The following is a 13,097-nucleotide window of genomic DNA, read 5'->3' as shown; positions in this document are numbered from 1 at the left end:
CCCCTGGTCTTCTCTTTATTGTTAATGATTTTTCTTTCTTTCTTTTCTTTCTTTCTGTATTGTGAGTAGACTGTATTGTCTATAATATTTCCTCAACATTTATGAAGATTTATGTCTTGGCCTGGTTTGTGGCTAATATTTGTAAAACCTCAGATGTGATTGAAAGGAATGAGGACGGGACGTCTAGGTGGCTCAGCGGTTGGGCATCTGCCTTCGGCTCAGGGCATGATCTCGGAGTTCTGGGATCGAGTCCCACATCAGGCTCCCTGCGAAGAGCCTGCTTCTCCCTCTCGCTGTGTCTCTGCCTTCTCTCTGTGTCTCTCATGAATAAATAAATAAAATCTTAAAAAAAAGAAAGGAATGAGGATTCACAAATGAAGAGGAATCTATAGTTGTTAATTGATTTAACCTAATTATCTTTTTCAAATATTCTAACCTTTATTAATTTTTTATCTGTTTGATTTCTCAATGACTGATAGCATTAAGATCTTGTAATTTAGAGCTATATTGTTATATGTCAGGATTTGTATATTTTCATGGTGCATTGTTCCTTTTAACACAATATTCCTGTTTTTCCTAATAATTCTGCTAAAATAAAAAAACAGAGACCAGCCCTGAAAACACCCTGACCAGTCAAAACCAGTGCAGACATTAAAAACTAAGCTTCATGCAGCTTATTTTGCAATATTAACTTGACCTGGGTCATTCCTTGCTTATGCTTCTGGAAATCATGTGTAGAACTTGACCTGTCGCCCAAGGTTGATATAAGGTAACCACTGACCAAGGATTAAGAAAATCTGGTGACGGGCACTGAGGGGGGCATTTGACGGGATGAGCACTGGGTGTTATTCTATATGTTGGCAAATTGAACACCAATAAAAAATAAATTTATATTAAAAAAAAATCTTCAGAAGGGGATCCCTGGGTGGCTCAGCGGTTTGGTGCCTGCTTTCGGTCAGGCTCCTTGCAAGGAGCCTGTTTCTTCCTCTGCCTGTGTTTCTGCCTCTCTCTCTCTCTGTCCCTCATGAATAAATGAATAAAACCTTTAAAAAAAGAGAGAGAGAAAATCTTCAGGGGCACCTTGGTTGACATCTGACTTCGGCTCAGGTCATAATCCCAAATCCTGGGATAGAGCTGCCCCACCCAAGTCTGACTCCTTGCTCAGCGGGAGCCTCCCTCTGCCCCTCCCGCTGCTTGTGCTCTTTGTCTCTCTCAAATAAATAAAATCTTAAAAAAACTTTCAGTCCTTTAAGAAAATTCCATTACTATGACCAATCACTGTGAAGAATAAACAGTCACTGCTGTCTCACTTTATTATTATTATTATTTTTTTAGATTTTATTTATTTATTCATGAGAGACGAGAGAGAGAGAGAGAGAGAGAGAGAGAGAGAGAGAGAGAGGGGCAGAGACACAGGCAGAGGGAGAAGCAGGCTCTGTGCAGGGAGCCCTATGTGGGACTCAATCCCGGGACTCCAGGATCAGGCTGAAGGCGGCGCTAAACCACTGAGCCACCAGGGCTGCCCTGCTGTCTCACTTTATAAGCTGCTTTTCAGCAATATACCCCTGAGCTTCATTCCATATTTGGTTTGGATGCTCCTGGTTTGCAAACTCTTTCTGGTGTGTGCACAATAAACTTCTATTAATTGCTACTTCAGCAATTTATTGGTTTTACTTCTTTCATTCCTGCACTTTTGACATTCCCTTTTGCCATAATGTCAACTTTATTTTATTTTATTTTATTTTTTTTTCAACTTTATTTTATATAGAAGTATAGTCACACTCTCTTTCAGGGGACATTAAGCTGTTATGTCTTCTCCTACTTACTGATATTTATCCTTTCTGTGCCATGTGAGTTTTATTTTTCAAATAAAATAATATAATAAAATATAATAATTAAAATAGCTTTATTTATTTATTTTAAGGAATTTATTTATTTATTTATTTATTTATTTATTGCACAAGCAGGGGGAGGGGCAGAGGAAGACTGAGAGAGAGAGAATCTCAAGTATATTCCCCGCTGAGCACAGAGCCTGACCTGGGACTTGATCTCAGAATCCTGAGATCATGACCTGAGCTGAAATCAAGAGTCGGACACTTAACTGACTGAGCCACCCAGGAGACCATTTTATTCTGTCTATAAAGGGGATCATGCAGGACGCACCTTATGCCTGATTTCTTTGGTTCAATATTATCCCAGGACAGTGCAGTGAATAAGAGTGTGGGATCTGGAGCCAGTCTGCACTGGCCTGAGTTATTAAATTTCTCTGTGCCTCAGTTTACTCATCTGTACAATAAAGATAATAGCAGCAACTAACTCTTAGGGTTGTTGTAGGGATTCAATCAACTGAAAATTTAAAAGCACTTAGAACAGTGCTTGACATGTAGGGACACTTTCAAGGGAGGGAGAAATAGCCATCATCATATGCAAGATTACATAGGGACTTGTGGGCAAGTCCAAAGCCTGGGCAAGATCCGTACACCCCTGCCTTCCCTAACTATTCCTTTCCCTAAACCCCAGAGATGCCTGAGATTTCAGTTGAGAGCTGAGCTGGGTTTAGCTGCTAAGTGGGGAGTAGCACTTCCAAAGTGTAGATGGAGGTGATTCCTTTCATGGCCTCAATACTATTTGCAGTCACATCCATGTTCTCCATTTGCTTTCAGATTTGGGGCTTAATCTTCATTCCTTCTTCTCTGTTGTCTCTCCATGTGTAATGGCAGTCAGCCAACCTGAAAACCTTCTTCAGGAGCTCTTCGTTAGCAAACCAAGCTGGTTCCAGCCATCCTCTTTCTCACAGCAGTGACTGGGAAGGATTTATGATGACTGGTGGAAAGAAACATCATTTTTTTAAGAAGAGATTTGCTACCAAGGAGAAGCTACGGATGTCCTTTGTAAAGATGAATGCAGAATAATCTTGGAGTCTAAATTTTTGGGTCCCTCATGATTCTAAGATTTGGGAAGTTTGAGATTCTCCGATGCTTCTTCTAGGACTAAAATTTGTTTCTAGGTGTCAAGGATGTCTCATCTTGAAGAATTATAAAACGAACAATTTGTGAATTGTCGAGGGTGAAAGTGCACTGATGTCTGCCACTTATTTTGAAATGTATCAAAACACAGATGAATTAGTGGAAGGATCAGAGTATGTATAGGTGGATGGGTGTGTGATAAAGCAAGTATAGTAATACTGACTATAGAATCTAGGTAGTAGTTTACTGTATGATTCTTTCAACTTTTCTGAGTATTTCCAAACTATCATAAGAAAATGTTAGGAGAATATGATGCTATTCACTTCTCTTAGTAGAGACAGCTGATTGCCTTGGAAGAGTTAATTATTTGAGATTTTCTTTCTTTTCTTTTCTTTTCTTTTCTTTTTTTTTTTTGAGAGAGAAAGTACAAGCAGGGAGTGGAGGAGCAGAGAGAGGGGAAAAGGTAGATTCCTTGTTGAACAGAGAGCCCGATGCCGGGCTTGATCCCAGGACCCTATGATCATGATCTGAGCTGAAGGCAGGTGCCCAACTGACTAAGCTACCCAGGTGCCCTGATTTGAGATTTTCAAATGGGAGTTGAGCCAGCACTCAAGTCTGCTGGTAGGATGTAACGGAGCTTGACAAAGGCTTTTCTCCCCAAAGATCTGGGGTTAGGACTTCTTTATTTTTTTGGAGGGGGTAGGACTTCTGTTGCCAGTGGTGAAAATCTAACTCAAGCTAGTTTATTTATTTATTTTTTAAATTTATTTATTTATTTATTTATTTATTTATGATAGTCACAGAGAGAGAGAGAGAGAGAGAGAGAGAGAGAGAGAGAGAGAGAGAGGCAGAGACACAGGCAGAAGGAGAAACAGGCTCCATGCACCAGGAGCCCGATGTGGGATTCGATCCTGGGTCTCTAGGATCGCGCCCTGGGCCAAAGGCAGGCGCCAAACCACTGTGCCACCCAGGGATCCCTAACTCAAGCTAGTTTAAACAAAAATGGGCATCTATTTTGGGAGCTCTGGATTCAGGCTTTATGTGATGTCTTCAGGATTCTGTTTTTCTTAATCTCTTTGTACTCTGTTTGTTTGTTTATATTAAGTAGTCTCCACGCCTAGCATGGAGCCCAACGCAGGGCTTGAATTCACAACCCTGAGCTGAAATCAATAGTCAGATGCTTACCCGACTAAGCCACCCAAATGCTCCATTTCTTTCTAACTTTACTGTCTGATAGGTATTATCTCTGCCATGAGAGGAGAGCTACTGCAAGTATGAGGCTTACCTTGTCTTTGGTAGATTGTTTCGTTTTCAAAATGTCTTCTTCCTCCCCACTGGCCTTTTCCTTAGGAGAGGATTACACTTTCCTGTCCCTGCTGACACGCTTGGTCATGTAACTCACTTTGACCATGTCTCATGTTGGCCCTCTTTGTGCCTATAGGTCTTGTCAGGTTCCAGCAACTATTCCTTCCCTTTGTACCTTCAAGGATACAATACAGCCTCACTGTGGCTAGTTTACAGGTATTCCACTATGCCTTGTTGGATTTCTCTCAATTTTGCAAATAGTCCTTTTATTAAACTCTAATGACCCCATTGGTGTGTGACTCACCTTTCCTGCTGGTGTCTTGCATTCCATTGTATGGCTGCTCCATAATTTGTATGGTTGGTCATCTGAGTACAGCTATTTCCACTCTTTCTCTATTATACAAAGCTGCAACACATAAACTTGCACAAAGGTCATTTTGCACACATTCGTGTAAAACTGTAGGATAAACTATTAGATGAGGAATTGTTGAGTCAAATAATCTTTATAATTTTGGATGATATTGTTAAATCATACTCAGGGGTTGTACCAACCCACAACTCCACAAGCAGTGGATAAAAGTGAGGGTTGCTGGTTTAGACTAAGTCTTTAACCCTAAATGTTTTGAAAACTGTCCTGGAGGCTACTAAGAATTCTCAAGATAGGGATACCAGACTTCTGGTTAATAATAGACGGGTATCTGGAATAAACTGAATAAATGAGGTGTGTGAATGTACTTGTTTTCCATCTTGGAATCTCTGATCACAGTAGTTAAGAGAAAATTTTGAAGGTTCATATTAGAACATTTTTATTTATTTTTTTAAAAAAGATTTTATTTATTTATTTGAGAGAGAGAGCCAGAGAGAGCACAAGCAAGGGGAGCAGCAGCGGGAGAAGGAGAAGCAAGCTCCTGACATGGGGCTATATCCCAGGATCCCAGGATCATGACCTGGGCCAAAGGCAGATGCTCAACTAACTGAGCCACCCAGGCACCCCAAACATTTTTATTTTTAAGGGACTATGATTTTGTGTACAATGATTATAATATTTCAAGTCTTTGGTACTGAGACCATGGTTCCCAGATTTCATGAATCTTTATGCCATCTATCAAAGATTTGTGAAAGGGAGTTTGTGAGTCAAAGGTTTTCAGCTTCTTCCCAAGAGACAGTGCACATGGATGATTATGGTCCGAACAGGCACTTGTTATTAATGTGTTTGTTATGAAACAAGACATGTGGATTTTGGGTTTCCTCCTATTCTCCCACCTTCCCCCATGGAAATCATCTGAAACTGGAACCTGAGCTGTTCACACAAATCTGAAAATGTCTGGAATCGGATAACTATGGTGTATTATGAAACACACAGGGCTCTGGAGGTTAAGTTACTACTTTACATTTGACTTTTCTTTTGCCTGTGTGTAGAATGAGAAAGGGCAAGAAAGAGCCAAAAAGATCGAGTTGAAGTCTGGGTATGGCTACTTTTTAGCTGTGTAATCATGGCTATGTTATTCAATGGCTCTCAGACTCCATTTCTTCACCAACAAAATAAAAAGAGGGACACCTGGGTGGCTCAGTGGTTGGGCGCCTGCCTTTGGCTCAGGTTGTGATCCCAGGATCCGGGATTGAGTCCTACATTAGGCTCCTGTGAGGAGCCTGCTTCTCCTTCTGCCTCTGTCTCTGCCTCTCTCTCTCTTATATGTCTCTCATGAATAAATAAATAGATCTTTAAAAAATAGCCATAGAGAATCAAGAACCCCAAAGTCATCGATTTGCCTGCGCCACCATGATATGTTTTGCTATCCCAAGTAGGTCTCCCCAGCATGGCACTCCTGTCATCTCAGAAACTTCTCACCCAAGTTTGGTAAAATTCGGCCCTTTCCCTATGTATGGAAACCATGGTGCCTTGGCACATTATCCTCACCACCATATCCTCCTGGCTCTGATATTTATATTTCCTTCTACCACTACCAGATTGCATGGTTCTTTTTCCCTCAACCAAGACCTTAGCTGGTTTGGGTCATTTATGGGTGATGTGACCTTAAATTTTGTGTCTGAAGTATCTAAATCTTCAATAGCTTGATTTTTTTGCAATTATTGTAATTTTTCATGAATGTTTCCAGTTGGACATACAAGTCCTGAGGAGTATCCAGAGACTCATCTAAGTGACAGATATGTTTCTCATGCCCCACTTGTGTATCAGCAATCCAATCTTTCCTTCCTAATCAGATCACCCATCCCATCTAATAGTGTTTCTTTGCCCATTGGTATAGTAGGATGAGAAGCCCAAAATGTTGAGATATAATTTCAACCTCCCCTTTTTAAAAAAAGATTTTACTTATTTATTTGAGATAGAAAGAGAGAAAACATGAGTTGAGGGGGGCAGAGGCAGAAGCAGGCTCCCCACTAAGCAGGGAGCCTGATGGGGGGCTCGATCCCAGGACCCTGTGATCACCACCTGAGCTGAAGGCAGACACTTAACTGACTGAGCCACCCAGGTGTTCCTCAACTTCCTTTTCAGTTGAATCAATGCCAGGTGCTCTGTTGAAAGCTTTCCTCTTTTGGGAAGTAAGCTCTCTCAAACTGCAGAGCTTAAGATTTCAGGGGGTAAAAACCTGCAAGTGAGTTATTAATGAAAGGTACTATGCTCCATTCCACCACTGATTCTTGAATCCTGTAGAAGAAATAGGATCATACATCAGTCACTTATTCAAAGTATCTACTTTGGTTTCTGCTGGTGGCAGGCTAGGCTCTCAACACTGGAAGTAAGGAGGTTAGCCTCACTGAGGTTAAATCCATGTTGTTCAGTTCATGCATAGTCCTCACTCTTGACACTGTTTTGATGTGGGCCTACTAAGGAAGCACTTAGGTGGCTGGAGGCAGAGGCTGAGTGAAATCCACAGTATGGATCACTCTGTACATCTGATTACTGAGCATAAACTACACTGGATGTACTTTACTGAGCATTCATATCAGGAAAAAAAAAAACAAAAACAAAAACAAAACTTCATATTCTAAGGCCATTCTGAGAGTTCTGTCCAAATGCCTCTTCCCCAGATCTGCTTTTCATCTATCTTTTTGTTTGTTTGTTTGTTTGTTTGAAGTCCCTGAGCATTTGGTTAAATGATCTACAGCTTCCCACTAATTACTATATATTCATACTTCTGCCCATCTCCCAGTCAGGTCAAATATACTGCTCAAAGTTCTCACTTCCTCGCTTCCTTTCAGGAGCAGCCCTAACTGAATTTTAATGCTTTGGCAAGCAGTCCATTTTCAGTTGGTATCAACATATCATTTAGAAACATATTTAAACCAGGTTTAAGGTGTTTTTCTTTTGTGTGTGTGTGTGTGTGTGTGTGTGTGTGTGTGTGTCTTTGATCAACTGATTGTAAGAAATCTCCCCATGAAGCCAAAGTTATAGATGAAAAGAGAAGACAATTCACTAGGAGTTGGTGTCAACCAAACTGGAGCCAACTGCTCCTACAACTACCTTGTTCATATATCCATATGTCATTTCCACTTGACAATAGATTATTGCTGCATACATCCAACTTTGTGGCTTGAGAGATTAGATAATACTCATCTTTGAACACCTGGGTGGCTCAGCTGGTTAAGCATCTGACTCGATTTTGGCTAAGGGCATGATCTCAGGGTCCTGGGATCGAGTGCCATATAGGGCTACCCACTCAGCGGGGAGTCTGCTTGTCTCTTTCTTCCTCTGCCCCTTCTTCTGCTCACTCTCTCTCTAAAATAAAGAAGTAAATCTTAAAAAAAAAAAAGATAATACTCAGTTTATGATAGCACAGATTATGTGGTCATTTAATGTTCCAAAATCAGGCCTTCAGTCTTCGTTAGGGGTCACTAGCAAGCTAGGGACTGTTTCTCCAGGGAATAAATCTGCTAATTCCTCCTAGTGGATAATCTTTATGGATTATCTCTAGTCCAAGGGGGAACCCAGCTTAGAGAGATAGTAGAGGACAGTGATGAAGAGTCTTGGCTTTGGGACTCCTGGGTGGCTTAGTGGTTGAGTTTCTGTCTTTAGCGTAGGGCCTGACCCTGGAGACCTGGGATTGAGTCTTGCATCGGGCTCCCACATGGAGCCTGCTTCTCCCTCTGCCTGTGTCTCTGCTCTCTCTCTCTGTGTCTCTCATGAATTAATAAACAACATCTTAAAAAGAAAAAGTCTTACTTTTTCTTGTTGTAAAATGAACATAAACCAGTGGTGTGCTGGAACTGGCCAGTACCAACTCCCGAGAGCCACTGTGCATCTTTTCTCAATTCCACTGTTTAGTGACTTTATGTTGAGTCAATAGCTTGAAATCAGCCAGAAGACAGAGCATCTCCCTGCCCCGACTGCTGAAAGTCAGCTATTAGACACTTCCCAGTAGATCACTGATACTGTCCGTTCCTTTCACATTTGTTGTAAAGATACGATGATACCACGCAAGAGATATGGTTATCATGTCTACTGACATGCCCAATAAATGTTAACCCTTATCATTATTATTATATGGGTAAGACAAAACAATCACCCCAAAATTTTTATTATTATTATTTGATTGCTATATTTTAGGACAGCCGTAGATGGTATTTGAGTCTCAGGCCAAAGGTCTCAGGATGGAGGAACCTGGGTTGATGAGACATATATGACTCAACAGATAAACCGGTGTTGAGCCTGAGCCCCTAAGATGTGTAATGCACAAGAGCAAGCACCCAGAGGCCAGACTGCCCATGTGACTCGGCAAGTTACTTAACCTCTTTTTGCTTTGTGTTATTCATGTTATTGTAAAATGAGGGTAATCACAACATCTCCTTTGGGTGTTGTAAGGATTAAATGAATTGAGAGGGCAGTGCTTGACAGGAGGCGCTCAGCACGTGTTAATGGTTCTTTTATCGCTCCTGTCACTGGCAGTTTTCCAAGCTTTTACCATCTGGTTTCCATTTTGACCTAAAAGTGAGACTTTTGAATGAGGAGATAGAAGTCATCACCATCCCCACTTCACAGAAGGGGAAACAGTGACCAACTGTGGGAGCTAGGATAGTATAGGGTGTGGTGACAGATCCTGGGCTAGAAGCCAGCACTTTTGCCTCCCTGACAGCTAGGCCTCTTAGAGCTACTTAGCCTTCCAACTAATATCATGAATTGAGATTTTTATTAAGTGGGGAGTAGCTTTTCAAAATTCTGGAGCTGGGCACCGGCAACAGTTTAGTCAAAGAAGAGCAGGGCTTTGTTGACTCAGAAGGTGATTCAGCTCAGCACCTCTGCTGAAATCTGGTCACACCTACTTTCTCTGTTAGCTCTGCGATTATAGGATTAATTGTTTCTCCCTCTTCCCATCCATCCTCTCCCACCTACTAATCAGCCAGTCACATGTCCTTCTCTGGGATGAGCCCTGGGCTTACAGAACCAAGCTGAATTTAGAATAGCCTCCTCCTTCTTTATAAGCAGTGGTGGGAAGGATTTTTGATGGGTGTTGGGAAGAAATACCAACCTCTTCGGATAGAAATCTGCCATTCTAGGGGATCTTCTAATGTAGTGTCTAGATATGAGTGAGAAAGAATTCCTGATTCTAAAATTCAGTGTTCCTGATGCTAAGATTTAGAGGTAGTGGTTCTTTTTTTTTTTTTTTTTAAGATTTTATTTATTTATTCATAGAGACAGAGAGAGAGAGAGAGAGGCAGAGACACAGGCAGAGGGAGAAGCAGGCATCATACAGAGAGCCTGACGCGGGACTCAATCCAGGGTCTCCAGGATCACGCCCTGGGCTGCAGGCGGCGCTAAACCGCTGCGCCACCGGGGTTGCCCGAGGTAGTGGTTCTTATTCTACAGCTTTGGTTCTATGTGTCAAGGCATGGCTCATTAGAGAGCAAATATATATATATACATATATTAATTATTTATGATAGAGAGAGAGAGAGAGAGAGAGAGAGAGAGAGGCAGAGGGAGAAGCAGGCTCCATGCACCAGGAGCCCGACGTGGGACCCGATCCCGGGTCTCCAGGATCGCACCCTGGGCCAAAGGCAGGCGCCAAACCGCTGCGCCACCCAGGGATCCCCTGGCTCATTAGAGAGAATGAAGAAGAGAGGTTGTTTGCTTCTAGGTGTCTTAGTTAGTGGTCATGTTAATAAAGATTTGAGTTGAATCATTACTCAAATCTGTGGTAGAGATATAGGTGTAGGTCAGGGATAGACAAAAGCCTCTCAGATAGCCCTGGGTCAGGACTCTTCTGTTGCAAGTGGTAGAAATTAGATTCAAACCAACTTTAGCAAAAATTGTAATTTGTTAACTCACACTGAGTTTGAATTCAGGGGCTCAGATGAGTCTTCTGGACGCTGTCCATAACTGCATTTTCTGGATCTACTGGTCTATGTATGACTTTGTTCTCTTCTAGGGGTTCCCCAAGTGGTTGTAAGATGGACTTTTACAGTCTTAGGCCTACATTGTCTTTGGCAGATTATATTCCTTCCCTACTGAGCCTTACCCTATGGGCAGATTATATTTCTCACCCTCCTACTTCAGGTTTGCCCATTTAACTTGCTTTGGGTAATAAATTGTGAGTGAAAATGAGCTGGTAAGCATAAACTTTAAGGATTATCTCATTGCTTTGATTTTTCTTCCCTCACATAGTACTGGCCTGTCCCAGGCAAATGCTCCATCTTCAGCATTGGTCCAGCAACGAAGGGGATATGAAGCAAATCCACAGCTAATCAGCAACAAGTATGACTTTGTAAGTACTGTACCCTTGTTGAGTCATTTGTTGGTGCTGGATAACTTAGTCTAAGCTGACTGATACATTATATTCATGGTTCTAGTTTTTAGAAAAGCAGCAACTCTTTCCCCAGCAGCTGAAGCGAACATTTCAGAAAGAAATCTGAGTAGATCATGTGGCCATCTCTTATGAAAGAGTGGTGGCAGGGAGTGGTGTACTGTGATTGGTCATGCCTGCATTATGATCCCACCCCTACCTTCTCCATCCCAAACCACACGTGAACTTGAGCAAGTTCCCAGTGGAATAAGGGAAGCACTGTTCTCAAAGGAAGGGATATTGATAGACTGTGTCCAGTGCAGATCTCTTCTTCAGTGGAGAGCTGGTCTCCAGGTTAGAATGAGATAAATTTGCCTAGGGATCAAGGAATCTGCTAGGACACTCTAACCTTTCCCCTTTAGAAATTCATTTTTCTTAGAACCCCTCTCATAGATTGGGATGTGTCTGGTTTAAGTCTGATGCCACAAAAAAGACTCCAAGGACCCGAGAGGGAATCTCACTTTGAGGGCAGAAGGGACCTGTAGTAGATAACTTTGCACACATGTTGATGGAAAAGGACTGGTCCAGGCAGGTGCAAGGTAAAAGCTAGAAGAGCCTTCAACTTCACTCATCATGACTTGGGAACTACATCTGAACATGTGACATGTAGTAGAAGAGCCATACTCCTAGAAGCTCATTTTTGGGATTGTAAATATACGTTGCTTGTCAAGAGAGGCAGCCCAACACCATGGTTGGGTGCACAGTTCTGAGATCAAGCTGTCAGGCTCAAATTCCAGGTCTGCCTCTTGCTCTCTGCTCTCTCTTGGCAAATGACTCAGCCTGGCTAGGATGTAGTCTAATTATCTGTGAGATGGATGTAATAACTGTATCTACTTCAAAGGATTGTTGAGAGGATTAAGTGAATCACTAAATGTGAAGCCCTTCAAATAGAACCTAGAGACCATTAGAAACCTGTGACCATTACTTGTGATTATATCAACCAGGCTAAGGCCCCACCAGTTCTCTTGGGCTGATGGCCCAATCATTTTTCTTTCCTTCATTTGGAAACAGACACACCCTCTGCTCAGACTTTTAACTTATTCTTTTTTTTTTAAAGATTTATTTATTTATTCATGATAGAGAGAGAGAGAGAGAGAGAGAGAGAGACAGGAGGAGGGAGAAACAGGCTCCATGCCGGGAGCCTGATGCGGGATTCGATCCTGGGACTCCAGGATCACACCCTGGGCCAAAGGCAGGCGCTAAACCGCTGGGCCACCCAGGGATCCCTAACTTATTCTTTTGAACAAGTAACTCACTTGATTTCAAATTCAAAATGGATATAAAGTGAAATTACCTTGCTCCAACCTATCCTCCTACCCTTGACGCCCCTCAGCCAAAGGAAACTACTTTAAAAGAGAAAGATTTTATTTATTTATTCATGAGAGATGCACAGAGAGAGGCAGAGATGTAGGTGGGGGGGGGGGGAGCAGGCTCATGGGGAGCCCAATGCAGGACTTGATACCAGGACCCCCCAACAAGATCACGCCCTGAGCCGAAGGCAGATGTTTAACCGCTGTGTCATCCAGGCATCCCTAAAGGAAACTACTTTAAAAAAATATTTATTTATTTTAGGTAGGCTCCATGCCCAACTCACGATCTGAGATCAAAAGTCGCATGCTCTACTGACTGAGCCAGTTAGGTGACCCTAAAGGAAGCTACTTTAAATAAACTATTATCTTGTATATATTTTGCTATTTTCTGCTCAATTTTTTTGCTTTTTTCTTTGATAACTATAAATTACATGCAGTAATGGGCATGGATATTGAATGAATGGGCTTGAAGAATTTCTACACTTGTATAGACCATGTAGATACTACTCAGAATATTTCTAATACTTTGGAAGACTCTTCTGTGTCCCATCCAGTCATTTTCACCCCCAAAGCAACTATTGTCCTGACCTTAACAAATTTGTTTTGCCATTATTTTTGAAATTCACATAAATGGAATCACAGAGTGAGTATGTTTTCATTTTTGTATGTTTGCTTTTTTCACTTAACATATCTATGATAATAATTCACATTGTCGC

This window comes from Vulpes lagopus, chromosome 2 (assembly GCF_018345385.1).
Source record: "Vulpes lagopus strain Blue_001 chromosome 2, ASM1834538v1, whole genome shotgun sequence".
Taxonomy (NCBI): domain Eukaryota; kingdom Metazoa; phylum Chordata; class Mammalia; order Carnivora; family Canidae; genus Vulpes; species Vulpes lagopus.
This window is presented reverse-complemented; position numbering follows the sequence as displayed.